This window comes from Acanthochromis polyacanthus, chromosome 6 (assembly GCF_021347895.1).
Source record: "Acanthochromis polyacanthus isolate Apoly-LR-REF ecotype Palm Island chromosome 6, KAUST_Apoly_ChrSc, whole genome shotgun sequence".
NCBI lineage: Eukaryota > Metazoa > Chordata > Actinopteri > Pomacentridae > Acanthochromis > Acanthochromis polyacanthus.
In genome coordinates this window covers 12,947,231-12,956,372 of record NC_067118.1, presented here as the reverse complement: position 1 = coordinate 12,956,372, position 9,142 = coordinate 12,947,231, and the positions used below count along the sequence as shown (strand labels likewise).

Below are 9,142 nucleotides of genomic sequence, written 5' to 3'. Positions count from 1 at the left end.
CGTTGCTATGGTGGTTGCTAAGGACGCTTCCACGGGCTCAACCAAATGGCGTTGGCCTATTTGTTATTGTATTTGAGCTAACTGTCTGAAAAAAAATATGCAAGGTCAGGGGGTGGTCTAGTAGGAGTGTGTCCGATTTGGTGTCACTAGACCCAAAAATGACCGAGCAGGAATTTTTTTACATGTTTGAAGGCCTCAGGCTTCATCACTACTAGTAGGCCTCACTGCTGAAAAAAGCGGGTTTCCATGGGGCTAGACCCTTGAAAACAGATACAGTGCTTCATGTGACTGCTCTGAATAGTACCACACAATATCAGACTTGAATTCCACTGGGAATGACTTTTATGATACTTGATATGTTGCACAAAATGTCTCCTTCATTTGAAGTCTTCAGATTTAGTGACCCTTGACCCCTTCAAAGGTGTTTTCACTGCAGACTTGCTCCCAGAGCATTCAGAACACCCTGTTCTATGACTTTATGCACTTTGGTGCACTTTGTTTGATGTTCTCACACTGTTTCTCATTCATTTTACATTTCCATCTTAAAAAAGGCCACTGTTCCAGTGTCTTTTTTGCTCCTATTTTGCCGTTGTAGGTCCTGGTGGTCTGAAAACGTACACCAGTATTGGTTTAGGACCCAATATCAAGCATGTGCAGGTTGGTCCAAATTGGTCAAAGAATCTGTGAGATTTTGACCTTAATTGGCCTTTTGGACATTAAAGGGGCACACAGTGTGTCCTCTGTTTGTCTTGAATCATAAATCAACGTCAGTAAATTTCTCGCTCCTTAATAAGAGATGTAAACGAGATGCCATATTCATTCAATATTCATTACGGTACTGGATGGTTTAAAAAAACAAAACTTTATTGCACTGTCAGTGAACAAAACAAACAATGAACACCGGACCATGATGTATGGATTGTACATTAATTCATGGGGAAAAAAGTATTTAATAGGCTGCATAAAAACACCCACCAGGAAATTACATCAATTTGTTGATTATCTAATTAATCGAAATCCAAAATATTAAAAAAAAAAAGATGCTTTTGTCGGGAGCGAGCAATAACATCCGGATTGTCTCAAAAACGGGGGTGTCGAATTCCAAGGAAGAATATATTTTCAATCCCCGGGGCATTAAAATCTGTCTGAGGTTGTTTATTTATTGAATAGTGTTGTGAGATGTGTCTGATTGTCAAGTGTAGCTCAGGCAGGTTAGTGAGTGAGTGTGTGCGCGTGGCCGAGCCGCGCTGCAGGTGCACGAGCCGTGCTGCGGGTGCACGAGCGGGGCGAGCAGGTAGAAGGTGTATGAGAGACGTAGAGGAGAGACGACTAAGACGGTGACCTTGGCAGGTAGTGAGCAATGGCATGTTGCTGATAACAGTGCAGTTAATAAAGAGCCCCTCTCTTCGGCAAAACGGCCTCTGTCTTTTGCGTGTGTTTGTGCCACCGCTGCAACAAGTGTGGAGCCTGTGTTTTCCTGACCACGGTCAGGAAGTGGACAGCAGGAAAGGTTAATAATAGATATCGTCAGTAACTACACAAATATGTTAAGAGCTCAGATAACAACACAATGTAATGAATAAATACAATGACATACACACGTGGACAAAATTGTTGGTACCCCTCAGTTAAAGAAGGAAAAACCCACAATTCTCACTGAAATCACTTGAAACTCACAAAAGTAACAATAAATAAAAATTTATTGAAAATTAAATAATCAAAAACAGCCATTACTTTTGAATTGTTGATTAACATAATTATTTAAAAAAACAAACTAATGAAACAGGCCTGGACAAAAATGATGGTACCTCTATAAAAGATTGAAAACTATTTGACCAGAGTGACATGATTAACTCAGGTGTGTCATTTAATTGACATCACAGGTGTTTCCAAACTCATAATCAGTCAGTCTGCCTATTTAAAGGGAGACAAGTAGTCACCCTGCTGTTTGGTGAAAAGGTGTGTACCACACTGAACATGGACAACAGAAAGCGAAGGAGAGAATTGTCCCAGGACATCCGAAAAAAAATTATAGACAAACATCTTAAAGGTAAAGGCTATAAGACCATCTCTAAACAGCTTGAAGTTCCTGTGACAACAGTGGCTCATATTATTCAGAAGTTCAAGACCCACGGGACAGTAGCCAACCTCCCTGGACGTGGCCGCAAGAGGAAAATTGATGACAAATTGAAGAGACGGATCGTTGGAATTGTATCCAAAGAGCCCAGAGCAACCTCCAAAGAAATTAAAGGTGAACTCCAAGGCCAAGGTACATCAGTGTCAGATCGCACCATTCGTCGTTGTTTGAGCCAAAGTGGACTTCATGGGAGACGACCAAGGAGGACACCACTGCTGGAAAAAAACTCATAAAAAAGCGAGACTGGAATTTGCAAAAATGCATGTTGACAAGCCACAAAGCTTCTGGGAGAATGTCCTTTGGACAGATGAGACCAAACTGGAGCTTTTTGGTAAGGCACATCAACTCTATGTTCATAGACTCAAAAACCAAGCATACGAAGAAAAGAACACTGTCCCTACGGTGAAACATGGAGGAGGCTCAGTAATGTTTTGGGGCTGCTTTGCTGCATCTGGCACAGGGTGTCTTGAAAGTGTGCAAAGTACGATGAAATCTGAAGACTATCAAGGCATTCTGGAGAGAAATGTGTTGCCTAGTGTCAGAAAGCTTGGTCTCAGTCGCAGGTCATGGGTCTTCCAACAGGACAACCATCCAAAACACACAGCCAAAAACACCCAAGAATGGCTGAGAGAAAAGCGTTGGACTATTCTAAAGTGGCCTTCTATGAGCCCAGATCTGAATCCCATTGAACATATGTGGAAGGAGCTGAAACATGCCATTTGGAGAAGACACCCATCAAACCTGAGACAACTGGAGCTGTTTGCTCATGAGGAGTGGGCCAAAATACCTGTTGACAGCTGCAGAACGCTCATTGACAAATACAGAAATCGTTTAATTGCAGTGATTGCCTCAAAAGGTTGTGCAACAAAATATTAAGTTATGGGTACCATCATTTTTGTCCAGCCCTATTTCATTAGTTTGTTTTTTTAAATAATTATGTTAATCAACAATTCAAAAGTGATGGCTGTTTTTGATTATTTAATTTTCAATAAATTTTTATTTATTGTTACTTTTGTGAGTTTCAAGTGATTTCAGTGAGAATTGTGGGTTTTTCCTTCTTTAACTGAGGGGTACCAACAATTTTGTCCACGTGTGTATAGGCCTACACCATTTGGTTGAGCACGTGGAAGCGTCCTTAGCAACCAATGGCCATCTAGCCCACATGTATCCCTCATGGGGCTGGTACAGTTAGCCCAAATGGGCTTACCATGTGGGACCCAGGTGACATAACCCGTATAGGTACAACATAGTCTTCCCAGTTCCAACCAATGCCCATCTAGCCCACATGTATCCCTCGTGGGGTCGGTACAGTCAGCCCACTTCAAGCCCATGCCCAGTTGTTACCCATGTAGCCCACCATCAGCCCATATGGGGCCCACAGGTACATGTTGGCTGGGTTTTGACCAGGTGGTGGCGCTCTCCAAGGCCTGGGGAGGGTGCACAAAGGGCAGCCACACACCTCCAAAGCATGTTATGTAGTGTGTGTGTTACCTATGCATCAATACATGCAGAATGTTATGGGTCAAAGTTGTAATGTTCTCAGGATATGACACTGGACTGATTGCAAAAATAAAAGGGGATTTATTAATGTACAAAACATGAAAAGAAATAAACAATGGATGCTGAAATCCGAGGAGCTGGTGCCATGGCGCCGAGGAAAGAAACCAAGCAGCAGGGAAGGAGTCACTTTTTAGGACCAGCCCACAGCCTTATGCAGGTTTACACAATCACACAAGTCCAAAAATCCATTTTTTTCCCTGTAAACCACAAATGGCACAGAATTAACTGATTGATTGATTTCAGCACATTTAGCTGCAAAAGTGGCTGCAGTAGCCTGGGTGCCTCTCCTCTGAATAAAAGGCTCGCACGTCTCCTCTTTTCCCTCTGCCAATATATCCTGTAGAAAAAAACAGAACAGAACAGAACAGAACAGAAGAATGGCCTCTAAGAGTTATTTTCTTCAGTGAGATTTTCAGTATCTGTAATGACACAAATATAAGATTATACAGTTAGCATACCTCGTGGCATTTCTTTATATTGCTCTCCACATTCTTGACAGATCTCAATGGTGTACATTCTCCAGTACTCCTATCTGTAATTTGCAGAGAATCTGCTCCATGTGCAAACAGCTGTGGAAAGAAAAAGAAAAACAAAAACAAAAAAACATATACATGCAGCTAGTGAAAAATATGTGACAACAGCAAAAAGTAATTGCATGTATCATTGTATTATTTAATGAAGTACTTACTGTGAAGCCACTTAAAGTGTGCTTGCCTCCTGAAATATTCAGTAGACACAAGGTCTCTGAAAGTGGAGCACACCAGAGCCAGTCTGCAGATTGCAGCATCACCTTCATTGAGGACAACTTCTTGCAATATGTCCACTAGGACACATGTTGGCAACTGTAAAATGTAGATGAGCCAACGATGATGATACAAAATTTGTACATTAAGTTGCAGAAATGTACACACTGAAAATGCAAAATATACTGAATAGTGTTTTTCATAACAATTACTTCACTCACTACACAATAATGCCTCTTTCTGCCCTGATGGAGCTGCCTGTGACTGTGCTTACTAATTCAGTTATGTCCAGTTATGTGTTTAAAGAAAAAGGAAATAAGAAAACATTACCTCCAACAAGAAGCACCTGTCAGCCTCAGCCTTTAAAGGAAAACATCACATTACATGGACACCATGGACACCATGCATCCATCCATCCAAACCTATATAGCGATAAATAGTCCCACCATCAACATTGTGTGGTTACATTTCTACAAATGGTTACCTCATTGTTGTCCTCTTCCACCTGTTCCATTGGACTTGGCAAAGTAAACCTTTAAAAAGTAATATCATTGTGAATGCGCTCTACTTGTATACTACCGCTCTGTTCAGACCATCCAGTCACAGGGTTATATATATAGATGACTACAGTAAGAAACGTTCACTTGGAACTGTGACTATGATGCCAGTAGGGCTAGTTTGTCTTTAGTACCAACCATACCCTTCTGTGCAGAATCTCTCCATCAGCTGAATGCACCACCACAGTCGAATTGCTGACATTCCGCCCTTAAGACAAATACAATATAACCTAAATCAAAAATTGGACACTGGCATTGGTATTTTGGTGGAACATTCTAAAACAGCTTACCTCTGTGAATGTCAGGGGAGACGAGGTGCAGATGCAGAGAGCATACTGTAAAATAAAAATAAACCTTTAACATGTTGAGACATTATATTCAAGCAAGGGCAAAAAAAATGCTCACCATCAGCATGAAGATGCCACAGCAATTTCCCGAGGACTGAGAGGGAAACAACTAAAAAAGGAAAGGTGTCTTTAATGAAGACAGCTCACATAAACTTGCAATTTTTTTTTTTTGCATTAATATGTACTTGATGTGCTTGCAAAATTTTAGATTGAAAGCATACCTCAAGGTCTCTTCCCATTTTTTCCGTCCAGGATCCAGGGTCAATGATGGCCGCTACCGATCTGGCATTTTAGATAATAACAAGGGCGTAGGTTTGCATAGGGACGGTAGGGACATAACACTACCAACTTTTCAAGCGGGTCAAATCGTCCCCACCAACTTTTAAGCAACCTTATTTGCATTATATAATGAGTTCAGTTATATAGGTAATTTTGATTGTCTTCCCATATGTTGTAAGGATAGAATTGACCCTACCATTATTAAGTGAATTATTTTCATTACGTTCAGACCAGGTTCAGACTTACATTTACCCCTTTTCACTTGCTGAATGTGCCGGTCCAATCAAACGTGCGTTTGATTGGCTGATGACTTGGTGTACTGGTACTATACAGTTGTGCTCATAAGTTTACATACCCTGGCCAAATTTGTGAAATATTGTCCTTTATTTTTTAGAATATATGTTTGTTAATGGAAACATTTTTCTTTCATTTAGGGCTGGTGTTCAGACAAAGCTATTTGTTGTCATGCAATTGTATTTTCTCTGATCATTCATGTTTTCATTAAAGAATGGAGCGCATTTTACAAATTCTGCCAGGGTATGTAAACTTATGAGCACAACTGTAGATTACATGTCTTTGGCCAGCTTCCCCCACGATCTTGAGACAAGCATTCCCAATCTGAAATAAATAGAAAAAGCAATAGAATATGGTTTAAAATGGTATTTTCAAAATCCTGCATTACAAGATGTTTTCTTTGCAATGCATTAGACTATACAACAAGACACACTCACAGTGGATTCCATGCATTGCGCCAAACCCGGGATCCAAAAGTCCTCCTGAGTGAGGCAGGTATTGCCCTCCTTCACTAAGAGCTCCCCTGGAGGACGGTTTTGGTCCAAGACATAGTCCAGCTAAATGAAAAGAGCATTTCATGTCATTATACTTGAGTTAGTTGTGAAATAAAATGGACATGATGGTTAAAAAAAAATGAAGACAGATGAAAAGTGTAACTACAAAGTTAACTACAAAGTTCTCATCTCTTAGCAGTTCTAAAACCATCATTAACTTTGTCTTATTAAGGTTTAACATGACTGTAAAGAAAGACACTTTACCAGACTGGACTGAAGAGGGTCCAAGTCTTTGTGGCACTTTGCTCCATGACTGGCATAAAGATGATCAATCTGCCATTCAAAAGTCACATATGCGTGGTCCAGGAGAAACTTCCTCTCCGTTGATGGATCTGATAAAATGCAAATATGTGGCATGACTTACAAACCTGTATCTATCTTTTTTAATATAAAATTGATATTTCATTCTAAATACTTATTTGTTCTAATCATCTTACTCTTTGATCAGTGGTAGTTCCTCAGCCTGGACATGTTTACCCTATCGCAAGTTGCTCCCTTCACAATAGTGGCCATCCTCTTTGGTGTGATGCTGGCCACAGTGTATGGTCCTTGGTGCTGGTTTGATAATGCGTCCCCTGTGCGTCTCTGTTTTGGATCTCACGACAGAAGAACCTCATCACCTGCCTGAATGAAACAATCTCTTATGTGTTTCCGTTTCTGCGTTCCAAAGGTCTTCTTCTGAGTGTCTTGAGCCCTCTCAATGTTGCGACGAACCTAATAAAAAAATTGCATGATAAGCAAAGACAGAAGAAGATGAAATTATTCACTATGTTGCCAAACAAGACAAAGGGAATGTGGTTCTCCAGCTTCTTCCGTTAGAGAAACCAAACCTCCCTTCAAATGTACGTACTGTTTCATTGAGAACTGTCATCTCCTGAACTCTGGTGTCAATGTCCTCTTTGGGGTTGGCAATCACAAAGTCATCTTTCATGGGACAGGCGTTCATCACAGCAGGAAGACGTGGATGCCGGTGGAAGAGAAGGAAATATGGAGTGTGGCGGGTAGAGTGCTGATCACAGAGATACTCTCCATTAATTAATTTCTTGTCAATAACTGTTTTTAAAACTTAGTTTGAAATACATTCTTAAAAGATGGTACCCTGAGAAGCATCTTACAACTAATACAAAATGTCATATATAAAATGTGAAAGCAAGAACAACCTGCTTTGCAGTGTTGATGCCGTACACCACAGCAGGGAGGTGGACATCCCAGTCATCATGATTCTGGTTGACGTACTTTCTCAGAGTACGTTTGATATTCTGGTTGGGCCTTTCATCCTTTTAATTGGATTGTATTGTGAAATAGATAAATAATCAGGACCGATATCAACGGTGTTGCTCAAGGGCAGATATCCAAATACTTACCTGTCCATTGGTCTGAGGGTGGTAGGCACTGGAGACAGAATGTTTAATGTTCAGGGTGCTGAAAATGCTGTCATTGAGCTGCAGTGACATGAGCAGACTCAGCCTAAATACATCATATCTTATATCAATGTATGAAAAAAAAGCAAAACTTTACCTTGTTCACAAACTCCTTTCCTTGGTCAGTTATGATTTTCCTGACCATGCCATTCTGGAGGGGGCGTTTCTTTGTAAATGTTAAGAGGGGGGAGGGAGAGGGGGGGTGAGGGAGAGGTTGTATGTGCGCATGCGCATGCGCATGCGCATGCGCATGCGCATGCTACGTTCAAAGTCGTAGGAAATTAAATCTCCTCTAATGCCTTTAACTACATTTGGACAAAAAAATTACGCAACTTGATGATGATGTTTTATGACTAGTGAGGTGCTGCTATTGTTCCCTTGCACCAGCAAGGGAACAATAGCTGGTGCAATTGTTCCTGCAAAAAGCAGTAAGCAAAGGCTACCAAGCCTTTGCTTACTGCTTTTTGCAAATAATTGACCCGTTCAGAGAATAATAATAATCAGCTTAGAGTATGCGTGTGTGTGTGTGTTTTCTTAGATGGCAAGCAATATTAAGTGTTGACAATGCTTTGAAGATGATTGTTGATGGAAATGTAAGTGGCAGGGAGCAGCTCAGGAAAGATGATGATAGTGATGGTGATGGTAATGATGGTGTGGATGAGGACTGGACTCCTTCTGCAAGGACTGACAACACTGACTAGTGATGATGAACCAGATGACAAGTGTAAAAGTCCCAGAAGAGGACACAACAAAAACCAAAGAACAGAACACCAAAGCAGTCAGCAAGGGCCAAATTAAAAAAAAAAAAACAGTCTGAGTATCCATTATAAGAAATACAGCTTGCAAACAAGGACAGAAGCTATTTTCAAGTCTACCACAATGCATAATAAAAGATTGTGAGCCACAAAATGAGCCAAAATAACCGAAAAGTTACGCTTCTGCTCTGCCAGTTCCATTGGTGGATTTTTTTTCATTACCGTAAAACGGGGTATTAAGGGACGATTTTGGAACATTATAGATTAATATCACCAGTGTTGGGCAGTAACGTCACTACAAATAGCGTCGTTAGTAGTTTAACTACATTTTTCTGTAACGACGTGATAGCGTCATTGTTTACAAAATCAAAAAACGTTTCAACAGCTTAGCTGATCTTTTGGTCATGTAGCGCGGTAGCGAATGCAAAAAGCTACATTAAAAATGATTTATGTTGAACTGCTTGAAGTGGAGCTTTCTGCTCTGCTGCAGTCTCA

General features: G+C 40.7%; 2 long non-coding RNA genes across 2 annotated transcripts; both read right to left on the bottom strand.

Annotated features, from left to right (window-relative positions):
* Positions 1-3,698: 3,698 nt before the first annotated feature.
* Positions 3,699-6,469, bottom strand: LOC127534390 (uncharacterized). Its single transcript, XR_007942502.1, has 4 exons — positions 6,355-6,469; positions 4,386-6,241; positions 4,156-4,266; positions 3,699-4,034 (listed from the first exon to the last, which is right to left on the bottom strand). It is a non-coding gene; the product is annotated as an uncharacterized LOC127534390 (long non-coding RNA).
* Positions 6,470-6,681: 212 nt separating this feature from the next.
* LOC127534392 (uncharacterized) lies at positions 6,682-7,942 on the bottom strand. The gene is made up of 3 exons (XR_007942504.1): positions 7,322-7,942; positions 6,909-7,185; positions 6,682-6,803 (listed from the first exon to the last, which is right to left on the bottom strand). It is a non-coding gene; the product is annotated as an uncharacterized LOC127534392 (long non-coding RNA).
* Between the last annotated feature and the right edge of the window lie 1,200 nt (positions 7,943-9,142).